General features: G+C 41.1%; 1 long non-coding RNA gene across 2 annotated transcripts; it reads right to left on the bottom strand.

Annotated features, from left to right (window-relative positions):
- Positions 1-10,245: 10,245 nt before the first annotated feature.
- On the bottom strand, positions 10,246-12,207 carry LOC26513786. Of its 2 annotated transcripts, none has more exons than XR_001408319.3 (3): positions 11,797-12,207; positions 11,433-11,568; positions 10,246-11,378 (listed from the first exon to the last, which is right to left on the bottom strand). It is a non-coding gene; the product is annotated as an uncharacterized LOC26513786 (long non-coding RNA). The 2 variants fall into 2 exon arrangements; XR_001408318.3 differs by having other exon boundaries at positions 10,248-11,378; positions 11,433-11,550.
- Between the last annotated feature and the right edge of the window lie 1,430 nt (positions 12,208-13,637).

Raw genomic sequence — 13,637 nt, forward strand, 5'->3', positions numbered from 1 at the left:
CCAACTATTCGATCGAGTAGCGCGTTCGGATCCAGCTCGGCAATGCAGTCATCGGTGTCGTAGCCCAGATCCTCGGACGTAGTGGCTTCGCTGTCCTCGTCAGAAAATTGGCACCTTGAACTACACACCAGTAGCTTGAACTCCTCCCAGTCGGCCTCCAGACGGTCCCTGCCATACCGCTCGATAACCCGCTCCACGATGCGGAACTGCTTCACCTCGTTGGTGAATACTTTGCACATCTGATGCCGATCGCGGCACTCCGTGGCTGTCTCCTCGAAGAATCTGGAATGATACGGCACTTTTTCTTTGGAGATCTGGCGCCGCATCATCTGGCGCATTCGACTCTCGTCGTGGATCGTCACCAGCGGCACCTCGTGGATCACCCGGGACATGCACCCCTCGTATGTGAGATAGGCATTCCGGACATCGAACTCCTCCAGACGGGAGTTCGTGTAGTGATTGATGAAGGTCACAAAAGCGTTATTGATCTCGTCCGGTCCGTTGGCCATCTTCATCACCTCGTCGCACATGGCAAGGAGCTCCTCACAGGCACAGATATCGCATCCCTCCGCCTCGGTGCAGTTTCCGGCACGATCGTAGTTCAATCGGCGGGCGTCGTCGGTGAGGATGCACAGGATGCGGTAGACGACCCGGCACTTGTCCCGCCTGGTGCCATAGTGTTCCATGATCCGCATGTAGCCAGCCTGGCGGACGCTCCGGGGCAGTCCTTCGCGCTGCACTCCCAGGACCATGTAGAAGTCGGGAGTTCCGAACAACTCCATTGCGTCGCGTCTCAAAGTCATTTGAGATATCGGAATCGAGATTAGAAAGCTTCGTATTAAAAATGTAAAATTGGAAATTTCTTCTTAGTATTTTTGTCGACCAGTTTGAATTTTAAATAATTATTTTTCGGGAAAACTTGTATACGATTTGGTGTGGCGCTCTTGGCCGTCTAATCAAAACTGAGCTGGGAATAGCTCTTATCTTCCACTACGATATGGTATTTCAGGAGCAGCCTACTTGATTCAAAATTTCTCTCAGTGTAGGGGGGGTGGGAGGAAAGCGCTTGGTAAGCGATGGTAATTATATGGAGCTCCGGCATATGGTTAGCGATTTTTGACTTTCAACAAATGCCTTGCAGTTTCTCAATGGAGGTCAGGACTTGCCAAGGGGGCAAAGGCAACTAGCAACCAAGCTACTCCGAGAGGAACCCCTGTTGACATTCCGTCATAGCATTAAAAGTAATTAACATTTTCCCCATCACAACACTCAGCCCAGCCCGCTGATGTCCTTTCATTTAAAGTTGGCAAAGAGAGAGACTGTTGTTTCTGCTTTTCGCAAAAACCCCAAGGTGTCCCGGACACGAAATGCAATTAATTTGGCCTTTGCACCCAGGATATTGCAAAATTTAAGGTCATTATACGATTTCTGACATAGGTTGGCTTGTTTTCTTATTTTTTTTGTCGTAGGTAAGTGGATGTAAACACACAGGTACGATTATCTTCTAATAGCAAACAAGGAAACTAGACTACCAGACTCCTAGACTCCTAGACTCCTAGACTCTAGACGGCAAAAGTGTCCTTTCCTCTTCAGTTAACGTTGATCCTGGGCAATCCTAGGCAATCCGAGGCAATCGAATCCTCACACCACTGTCTCTACTATTCTGGCCAGAATCCTGGATCCCTGGGATCCCAGTAACTGAGCCTTCATGCCATAAACGCGTGGAAGCGTGCTCTGTGCGTCACTTTTAAGCAAAAACTAATTAAAAGTTGTGAGACATTTTTTGCTTGGTTTTTGTTACGTTTTGTTTTCGATAGCGGCACCTGCCGTGAGTTTTTCTGGTAAGGGGTCCGCCATAGATGTCGACATAAATAAGGAGGGGAAAAAAGCACAAGGCGCAAAAAAAAATGAAAAAAAAAAGAATAAAGCGCATCCAGAACTCAAGCTAGATCCCATTTCCCTCGGCCCCGAACTCCATTGCGTTTTGTTTATTATTTACCGTTTTATCCCAACACCCACAACAGAGTGGCATGCAACTGGAACTGTTCCTTGGATTCGTAACAGCATTTAAAACCAAGTGGTTCCTGGAGGAGATGGTCGGAGTTTCAAGTGAAGACTATAAGATACCTGGTAATTTTTAGAAGGGGTTTCTGTTGGGTTAAGGATTTCTTAAATTTTAGTAGGAGTAGGATAAGTAGAGCTGTTAAGTAGTATAAGAAATAAATTATTTAATAAAAGCTATGAGATACTTGGTACTTATTGGAAGATTTATTATTCGGGGGGTTCTTGGATTTCTTAGGCTCTTTTTTTAAAGCTGAGGTAAGATATAGGGTAGGTTAGGCCAAATAGGATATAGAATAAAGGTGTTTCGACGAATCAATGTCTTTTCTATCCTAATAAGACTCTTTTTTATAATTCATAGCCCCGCCACAACTTGGACAAAAAGCATAGCATACTTTTATGGGCCAAGATTAAGGGGTAGAGAAAAAACGGTTTAATTTTATCATCAAACCTCCGCTTCTTGTCGGCTTAATGTACGAAAGTTGGCCATTGTTGTTGCCATCTCTCAGATGGAGTTACTTAGGGCTGCACTTGAAATTAAAGTTCCAGAATACACATAGCCGACGATTGCACTTACAAGTGCTGCTCCCTAGTCCCTACTCCCCGAAGGACATTAAATTCCCCACTAGTTTGGGTTTATTTTTGGAATATTAATCAAAAAAAAAAAAAAAGATAAGTCCAAGGCCTTAAAATGTTATGCAATAAATAAGCTTAATAATTTGGTGTTGTATTGGCAAGGGTATTATAACTTTCACTAAGCCGTAGGTTTTATTTTTTGTTTTGTTTGCATTTCACTAACTTTGCCCGTCAGGCCAGGGACGACTGAGAGACAGAGTGGCTGCCACCGTGACGCAGGTGGCAAATGAAATTGAAAATTCCACTTTTATTTGCTGCACTTGCAGCAGTGATCCAGAATCCACAACATCTTGCATAAGCTGTCACATTGTTTTTGAGAATTGTAGATACCGAGAGCTGGCCTGGCTGGTTGGTTGGTTGGTCGGTTGGTCAGTCAATCAGGGGAAAAAAGTCGAGTCGATTAAATCAAAGTCGAATCGAAAGACCTTTATCCGAAATGCGGGCTTTGGGTTGTCGGTATTGCTCGGGTTCCCGGGGAACTCTTCTCCAAACATCAGCCTCCAAGGACCCTAAAAGGATTTACGTATAGCTTTGGGGGGGATTTGCGTAATGAGTTTCCTGTGCAAATAAACACGCTAAACAGATAAAAGCATCCTGCCACATGCCACATTCCACACACATCCGCACACACACACACACCACACACATACACGATAAAGGAAATGGCCTAATCTAGGTATAAGAACATGTTTTTTTCATTTTTATTTTTTAGCTTTCAATCTGAGAAATAAAAAAAACTGAAGGCTTACATACCGACAAATACAAAGGCAAATAAATAAATACGAGAATAAAACTGAAACAATTTCGCCCCCAGGCGTTTCAATCAAGGCCCATTTCAAAGCCAGAACTCAGCCCGAAAATATTTAAATTTATTTACACAATACCTTTGAAATGTGTAATTTTCCAAATGAAATCTGATATTAATATTTCTGTGACAACTTTAAGCTTGGCGTGCAAGGTCAAAAAACATGACAACACTATTACTATTTCTTTGATATTCAAATATGACATCATCTCTTCTATTTTAGCCTTCGAGCTATAAATTCTATAAACTATATATCTATTTTCGTTTTTTTTTCTTTATGTACCGTGCACTTATTTATGGTCAAATAAATATAAATACGATTTACACTCTACTATGCGAAGTAAATTCAATTTATATTCATATTCATGCACATTCTTACTCCATTATATGTAGATTTTCATAACTCATAACCCAGGGCACAGTCACACACACACACACACACCACAAACACACGAAAGGACGAGGAGCAACTGGAGCAGGACTCCCAGCCAGGATTTCCAACTGGCGATGATGCCTTTTCGTTTTCAATTTGTCACGAGCGGAGTTAAAGGTGTGCAATCGCCACTTCCAATGGCTTCTCTACGAATTTTGGTGGGGGCTTCTACTTCAAACAGATCGACTATGAAATACCCTACACTTTTAACATTTTTCAGGCAAGAAGTTCGTTTTTTTACCTTCAAGTTTGTCGGATATCTGAGAGATTTGTTTTTGATTTCTTGCAAAGTAGAGTTTTTCTAAGTTACAGATATATTATTGCCTTATTAAAACCTCCATTATACTAGCTTATCATTTTTATGATTTTTTAAACAATTTCTTAAAGACAATATCCCAAAGAGCATCTTAACTTCGACTTGCTTGGCTCCCCCAGACATCCCCTTCGCATATTGTATTCAAATATTCGCGTACGTGTTTCTATCAAAAAGAAATCTCATAAAAAATATAAAAAAAGCCCTCCAAACCATAAAGACCCATGCAATTTCACACAAAAGAGTAATAATAGTCCAATAACGATTTGGTAATTGTAATTTAATTGCTTAAATGAAACAAAACGTGCTGGGCCAATAAATTCATGTGCAAATTAGTGTATTTATTTTTTGATTGATGGTTGTAGTTTAAACTAGTGGGTGTTGCCAAGAGTGTCGGGTTATATGTGTGTGAATACCCCCAAAAATAAACCCCTTCTGCGGCATCATTTGAAAATAACATTTTGCGCTCGGCCAGACGGCGAGACATTTGCACGGAAGTCACTTAATTTCTGTTCATTTTCCGCGTTCACAATTCATATCCGCTTTGAGTTTTAGATTTTCAGGATTTCTGGGTTTTCGTGAATACGATGATGTCTGGGTTTTATTTTCGTCGCTACCACCTTCCTTCCATCCTTCCATCCCTCCATCCAGATGGCATGTAATCCTGGCGAAAAAAAAAATCAGAAAAAAAAATCCTCGCAAGTGAGGTCAGTTCAGAATCGAATCACATGAAATCGAATGATTTTCAGAACGAAATGAAACGAAACGAAAGGCAAAGGACGAGTGTGTAATTGGGCGCTTGTCCTGGCATCAAGGACTTTATTTGCTCAATATTTACATTAATGTGCAGCCACATCCCGTCATGGCCGTGGGCAGACACTCTTCCGACTCTCCGACATTCAGACACTTAGCGTAAGCTGTTGCCAGTTTCCGCAGGACCCCATGAATATATGAAGGACATACACAAGGATGTGCGAATGCAATCTCTATGTAAAGTCACTCTCCTCCCAGAATTCTCCAAAAAAAAAAAAAATATATAGGATGAGTTCGTAGTGCCTCGTAGTTATTGTTGCTAAACACAAGCAAACTGAAAAACACAACCGAGAGTTATGGAAATTTTGCCAACCTAATGAAAATACAAATTACTTCCACACATTGGCACGTTCTCCCACACAATGCTAACACTATTATGTGTATGTACATGACCTCTGACCCTCCTCCCTTCTATATATATATGCTATATATACTATAGACTATATGTATAGGCAAATGTACAAGCCATCATGTGCGAAGCCCGATTGGCATGTGCAGTTCGCATTCTGGTAGCTGAGTGCACTTGGGAATGCAATTATAAGAATTTAACCATTTAAGGCCAAAGAAACGGGCCCTGACATCAATCGGAATATTTTCTGAGGACATTCCCACTATAAATCCAATAAATTAGGACATGTTTTTGAGGTTATATTAATAGTTTGGCGAAAGGGTTTTAAGATTTAATTCAGAAAACAATTACACTTTATTGCTGTCAAGGAAGTATGTATTAAAATATTTTAAAAAATATTTAAAAAATATATTTTAAAAGGTTTAGTACATAAACTAAAAGAAAATACCAGCTTTTTTAAACATAAACCAACTAGACTATTAAAATATCGTCGTTATAAGCTGCAACCTTCTTTCAAAAGGGAAGAATGGAGTCTATCAATGGAGTTTAATTGTTTATACAATTTTCTACCCGTTTTAAAACTATCTTAGCCCCTAAAAAATATCTCCCTCAGACTCCAATAAATATCTATATAATTCTTATGTAACTATTAAGTAAGTCTGATTGATTTGCTTGCCATTCTGTCAAGTGAATGAGCTTTTTATAATTCCATTCCCACCGACTGGCATTCTTTTCATTTCTTTTGCGGCAACTGGCTTTTCTTTCTCATTTCTCAGAGTGGAATAAAAGCGAAAGAAAGCAAAAGAAAGTCAAGAAGAGGAAGAAAAAAAGAAAGCACTGCTAAGGTGATACCTTTATCTTCATCATAATAAGCATCTGGAAGTGTCATAATGGTGCGATAATAACATTTTTATAACGCTTTTTGGTAGCCAAACCGCATGACATTTTGCGTCACGTCGGAAAGGTGGAGTCTTTGCTAGCCAGGATCTGGAGGATCCCCCATACACACACATGCCATGCTTAAGTGTGTCTGTCCCGGTGGTGTATAGGTGGTGTCTTTGTGTGTACTGTTCTTCCGGCGGAAATGCGTAAAATTATAAAACGCCATCCAAAGCCACAAGTGTCTGCGTGAGTGTCCTGTGTGTACGTGTGAGTGTGGGTCTGGCAATAGTCCTTGTAACTGTTACTGTAAATTTCTATATATATATATATTACTATATATTTTAGTGGGTATGTGCATGAGTGTGTGAGTGGCATGTCTGACGCGGCTGCAATTAAGGTGTTTTCATTTAATTTCGCATTAAGCGTATCTGCTTGACACATTAGAACGAGCTGGTCTCGAGAAAATAAGCTGTAAAGGTGCAAAACTTATAAGGCAATTTCATAAAATAATCAAAAAAAAAAAAGAGGGAAAAATAAGGAAGAGTAAACCAGGAATTTTATTGGGGGATTTTATTTTGTAAGGATTAAGCCAGAAGGTTAAGACATATATGAGCTTTCTTGACTTTAATTCAAAAAGAGAGTAAGAAGTTCTTGACTTGGAAATTCCTTGAAATTTTTAATAAATATTAAACATATTTCATCTATATTTTAACTCTTTAAAAACTATAAATTTTGGAAGCTGTTTTCCTCACAAGAATACTAAGAGTCTTGCCCATTTTTCTCTCAAAACTTTTACCTTTCCCCTCCCATAATCTCATTTTAATAAAAAACTACTTAAAAACTTTCCATTTAATCACTTCAAAAATTCTTGTAGATAATTCCTTAATCTTAATAGCTTGGATTGGAATATAATTTATTTAAATAAAGATATTGCAATCCATCATTGTGGTAATGGGTTTCCGAGCATTGAGATTTTCTTTCTTCGGAGGTGGCTTTCCTTGCCGCCTGTAGTTTTTTTTGTAGTTTTTTGTTAGCCAAGTTAAAATGAAATGTGGCAGGCAATTAAGCTGGCGGAATTGTTAAATTATTGCAACTTTATGCCGTGAGAAGGCACCCAGGACTCAGGACTGAGGATTTTGAGGGAGAGAGGGAGATCCTGGGCCAGGACATTACCCATTACCCGTTGCCCAGGCACGTCTGCCGCTCAAGTTAATGAGATGTTAAAATGGAATCTGTACGGCGTTTTGGCTTGGTTTTCTCTAGCCAACAACTAGCTGTTTGCCAACAAAAGCCAAAGTAAAAGCCAAACTCAAAGCCAACACCAACTCGGCGAAGGCAACTCCTTTAGGATGTTTGCCTTTTTGCTATTTTTTTTTTTTTTGTTGTTTTTTTCCGCTGAGTTGTAACGTCAACTGCGTGGGACATCTACCTTTTGCTTTTGCTTTTTTCGCAATGCTTTTTCTTGCCTGGCTGTTGGATGTTGGCTGTTGGCTGTTGGATGTTGCCTGGTTGGTTGTGTTTAAAAAATTTGTTGCTTTTATTGCAGTATTTTTGTTATTTTTGCCTCCAGAGCACCTGTCTGCACCTACCCACCTGTGTCTGTGGGAGTCTAAGAGTCTAATGACGAAGCCATTATTAATATGCGTGAAAGATAAGGCCACGTTGAAACCGGAGCTCTGGCTCCAATAAAATGCTCACGGATATTCCAGGACCTCTTATTTCTCATCCCAAAAAATTTAGAAAACTAAGCTTAAGATTTTTGAGTGTTGGGACTAGGCTATACCTCTCAAATACTTCCTTAAAATAGTGTTCTTCTAAAGAATATTCTTTTTAAAATAGAAAGTAACAAAATCTCAGATAAAAAACTATCCAAACCCCATTAACCTTGAAGAGAAATTGCTTCAAAAACTTTCCCATAACTTCAAGTTCAATTTTCACTGAAAAAAAAGCAGCTATAGGAAGTGCAAGAATTAAATCTATGCAAATAGGATCGTTGGAATGGCAGAATACCTGCCCCCCTGGCTGGATTTTTCCGCAACGCGATAAACTGGAACTAATTTAGTATAGTCCTCGAATGTGGAGTCCGCCTGCCGGAAGGATAACTCCAGTCCGTTAATCGCCCGCTCAGCTCGACACACGCCCCGAAATTATTCAAGTGTATGAATGCGCACTTAACGCGTGAAGTGGCAAAGGGAGCATCGCGTCGACCAATTTGCAGGAGCGAGTTGCCGCACACACGCGAATTGCCTGATATCCTTTCCACCAGGGAGGTCTAGGGGGTTAACGGGGTTCAGTTTCCCCCGGGGGAGGAGGCTGAAGGGGGTTAGCTGAAGGGGTTGAAGGAGGAGTACACAGGATTCACAGGATACGTTATGTAAATTACCGGTTTTAAATCGACTAAAAACAACTAATTCCTAGCAGAATTCGACTGCGGAGGATAAGGAATATTTGAAATATTTTATTATTTATTTTAGGCTTAAAGTTAGAGAGTTAAAGTTAGTTTCAAGTCAGATAAAAACTAAGATTTAATGAAATAACAAATAGAAACTAATGCTTCCTGATCTCTAATATTATTTAGGTCCAAGTTCGACCCTCTCTCAGCCCAAAAATATATTTTTATTTTCTTGTAATAACAAATCTCTTACCATTTTAAAGAGCATTTAATATTCGATAGCTTTTAAGAGCTTACCTTCAAAGCCAATGGAGTATACATGAAAAGAAAAACATTTATACCTGATCTAGGTGACGGTGTGTGGTCTTCCACCTCCTTTTTTTCCTTCATTTTTTTGTTGTATTTCGTCCTGGTGGTGGTCCTGCTGTTATTGCTACTCGATGTTTTTATGCACGCAATCAGGCATCTGTACGACAACTTTAATCCTTTGGAAAATTGTTGTGCCCTCGCATCAGTGTAACCACCGTCACACCACATCCTCGCTTTGGACAGAGCACACTCCGGCACATACAGTGTCCTGTTCTGTTCTGTTCTGTTCTGTTCCGTTGTGTCCTGTCCACGACGTCCATCCAGTCCACCCGGCTTGTGTCAACAATATCAAAGGCACCTCATGCAGTCCCTCCAGCTTTGACATAGACTGATTGCCTGCTGTGACTGTGACTGGGATTGGTAACAGGGAACTGGTAACTGGTAACTGAGGAGCAGTGGGAACTGGGAACTGGAGACCAGGAACTGAGAACTGGAAAAGTCTTTGGATGGCTCCGGTTATCATCTGCCTGGCACACCTGTATAAATATGCGGAAAAAAACCAATGCCTCCAATGCCTCTTCCACTCAAAGCCGTGGCCAATTGTTCTATTGTCATCAGAGTTTCAGGCTGGGCAGCCGGGCAGGCAGGAAAGCCAGGCATACTTGTTGGTGTGTTAACACCTCTGTCGCAACACGCAAAAGGCGTCAAGTGCTGCCAATTGCCTGGCAGCCCTCGTTTCTCATTCCTGCTCCTTGCTCCATGCTCCTTGGTCGTTGGTCGTTGGTCGTTGAGTCCTTGGTCCCTGGTCCCTGGTCCCCCGGTCCCTGGCTATATCCCCCCTGGCACATACTTATTGGCGGATACTGGATTGTGCATACGCATAAGGACGACGAGCCGGGGCAAACACTAAATTAACTGTTGCCGAATGCATTCTGTGCACGTACAGGACACCTGGGAATAGGACACTCCCAGGATCGAACCATGGCTTCAAAATTAACAAGTCGCCGTCAACTGAAATTAACTGAGAACATCTTGAATGGGAATGGTTTCTTAAGAAATATAGTTGTAAGTTGAGGACTAACTAAGACTGGCAGTTTAAGGGACAGAGAGACAGGCTTCTCAAACCTTTTGTCATGTCCATGAATTAAAATCTTAAAAAATATATACAGAAAACCCTAAGCAAGAACTAGACAGACGGACAATTAAGAAAAACTCAATAATTTCGCTGAAACATTTATAATTGTGTTAATTATTAGCGATTCAGATTTTCTTTTAATCACAAAACCAGCAGATAATCACGCAGAATATAAGTATATGTATATGTATATAAGTTCGTGGCTCCGGGCGAGCCAATTCCAATTAACCTGACGAAAATAATTTACTTGACTCGAGTCGCCTTAGCCTTAGCCATTGCCCAATGGCCGAGTAAGGTATAAATTAAGTGCGCCCCAGAGTCTGGGCCAGAAAAAGAGGAGCTGAGACCTGGCCGAGATAAGGCAAATTAAAAAGCACGTCCAATGTAAGTCCAACAATATGTCTGCAGCATCCTTGCTCAGGACCAGGCCCAGTCCTTGGCAGACATCCTGACCCAGCCAGCCAGCCAGGCATCCTAAGCCATTTGTTAGTCTGCAACGCACCACAAAAACGCTCCTTTAACCCACCAAAGTCAAATCATAATTAATTCTGCGGTCGGTGTCCATAGTCCATAGAGTTAGTGCATCGCCATAAAGATACATTCAATTAATTAGACGCGCGACTCTTTAATTGCACTTTCAGCACACGGTTACACCCAGAAAAATAAAATACAAAATACAAATGAAATTTATGACAAAGGTGGGTGGTTGGACTCTACAGGTAAGAGAGATTCAGGTAATCCAGCACCAAAACTTATGGTCGCCATAAGGTCATCTCTGGCAAATAAATCGGTGGAATCAAAAATAAAAAAAAAAGAGGAGAGGAACCAGAACCAGAACCAGACCAAAGTGTACTCTTCCAATTGTCCAATTCCAACCAATACTTGGCCAATGAAGCATTGTCCGGGAATGTATGCAAAGCTGGTCTATTTTATAGTTATAGCCATGGCTTAATGTGCTTCTGTTTCGATTCTGATTCGCTTCGTTTTTTTTTTTTATTTTTTTTTGCTTTTAGCCACAAAACGCACAACGACGACAGAGAGCAATGGTATATATATATATATCCCATATAGATATATATATCCGTAGTACTTAAAACTAGGGGGGACACTTTTTATTGCCATGTGCTGGGTCGGGTCCATTGATTCCATTCCGATGACCATGCTACATGTGTCCATTTTGTCCGTCTGTCCGCTGTCCGCTTGTCCGCCTGTCCGCCTGTCCACTGTCCGTTTGTATATTTCTCCACCAGCTGCCATGTATGTTACACTAATATAAAAATAACAAAAAAAATGCCTCAATTTACCTTTTTTGTTTTTTTGCTCAGCCATGCGATTGTGGGGGATTTTTAGGTTTCAGGGTTTGGCCCAAAAACTATAGGTATTTCCCAGCCAAGGCTATAGGTATTTCAACTTGGAAAGTATCTGGAAATTGTCAAGAAACTAGAAACAGAAAAAAACAGAGATCAAGCTGGGATAGAGGAGAGAATCATGGCCAGGAGCAATGGCTAGAGAAGATTTATGCCGTCTACGGCCCCCAAAAAATGTTCATGACCATATTCCATCCAGTTTTTCCATCCATTAGACGGGCATGTCTGCTGCACTCGACCCGACTACCATCGAATCGACGCTTAAAAAACGAAGAAAATGATGAATTTCCCATTTCCATACCTTGCCGATGCCAATAGTGGACTGGAACTGGAACTGCCGGTTGCCCTCCGTCCGACGGCTCTGGCATCACTAGCCACGGTTCAAAGGTGCGCACTCCAGCGCAGCGTTACCCCGAGACTCCAGAGACTCCCAACTACCCGACTGCTGCCAGTCCACCCGACTCCCTACTACCGATACTCCAATACCCATTATCCGAGCCGACCCACAAATACCCGACCGTATATCGCAACTTCGGGCAGCGTCATGCCCCAGCGAATATCGAGGCATTGGGCTTGGAGGGGAGCCATGGAGCGGGCGGAGCCGTAGGAGGTCCGGAGTGTCGTGGCCAAATCCCCGCCAGCACGAGGCGCGGCTCGTGTCAGTGATTTTGCCCAAAAAGGGGGGAGATTGTCAGTGATGTCAAAGTTATTTGAAAACTGGCTAAAAAGTCTCTATGAATAAAATTAGGTAATAGATAAAGAAGATAGGTATGTTGTTGTTAAATGTGGAATTTAGGATCTTAAACAACGAAGGCATATTATTATTATTTTTTAAAGTAAACATAATATTTTAATATTTAATAATGTATATTTCAATCTAACATACTTTGTTACTTAAGTATAACTTTATAAAAAATGATAGTCAGGTTTGAAGTGCTTTGAATGACCCTTTTTTTTACATAGTTTTCTTTATACCTTTTGAAGAACCCTAAGGCCCCCCTATAGGCCTATTAGTACCCTTTAAAAACCAGCCATTTTAAAGCCAACAGAGCCCCTCTGATGGGGAGGAAATGGTGGCAGAGTGATGCTGCCTGGTTGCAGTCGGGCTGTGACGTGAATGCGATGCGTCGCCTCTTCTGTCGAAGGCAGTGGCACTGTCCCCCAACCAGAGACATCACCCATCGAAACACCCAACCACCCAACCACCCATCCACCCACTAAACCACCCAACCACATATACCAAGGCAAACAAAACGTATACGTACAAGTGTACGTGTGAGATGTACGTATACGAGTGGCCCCAGTATGGGTGAGTCTGAAACGAATGCCGCCTTTCGTATCGGGCACTCGGTTTTCCGGTTTTCCGCTATTCGGTTTTCGGCATTCGAGGGTTGAAAATCATCTCGGGTTCTGGGTTCTGGCCTTTCTCTGGCCCTGCAAAAAGTTTTCATTATAAACGGGATGCCAGTTGTTGGTTCATTCGATTCGGGACGTTCGAAGCGGAAGTATGTGCCAAGAACGCGCTTGGCCTACAAATACTACTCCCAACTTCTCGATCTCCAGACATCAGTTAGGAGTTTCTTTTACAATATTTCGCGTTGAACATATTCGGCAAAATCATAAATAAATAATTCAAAAATATTAGAAACAATGTGTTGGATTCAGACACTCCTTCGAAAAAGAAATACTATTTTTTTTAGTGCCAAGCCCAAGTGCCATTTAAGCCATATGGCAAAGCCTCGATGGCTAAGTCCCATTTGTAAGTTAATCAAAGAAATTGTTGCTCCTCCGGAAGACCAGCTGTTTAGTTACGTGATTTGATCGAAGCTTCAAGTAACATAAATTAAATGGAAAATCATGTAAGTAAATTGTGGAAATCACAAAAATATGTCTCTCAGTTTGCCTGAAAAAGAGTTGAGTTTTTTGAGCCAAGAACTAACAGGTGTTCGCCGGCTTTTTGAGTTTTCTGTGTTTTAAAATGCTTGAAAATAGTTAAAAATTAGTTTTTAAATAGATATTATATCTAATTTAGTGACTGTGTAAAATTTTCCTACATTTTCAAACGTTTTCAAGCTTTTTAAATCTTATTAACATTTACAAGATGTTAGTTCTTTGCTGGAATTTTGTGGTTTGTTCTATCAA

Source organism: Drosophila ananassae, chromosome XL (assembly GCF_017639315.1).
Source record: "Drosophila ananassae strain 14024-0371.13 chromosome XL, ASM1763931v2, whole genome shotgun sequence".
NCBI lineage: Eukaryota > Metazoa > Arthropoda > Insecta > Diptera > Drosophilidae > Drosophila > Drosophila ananassae.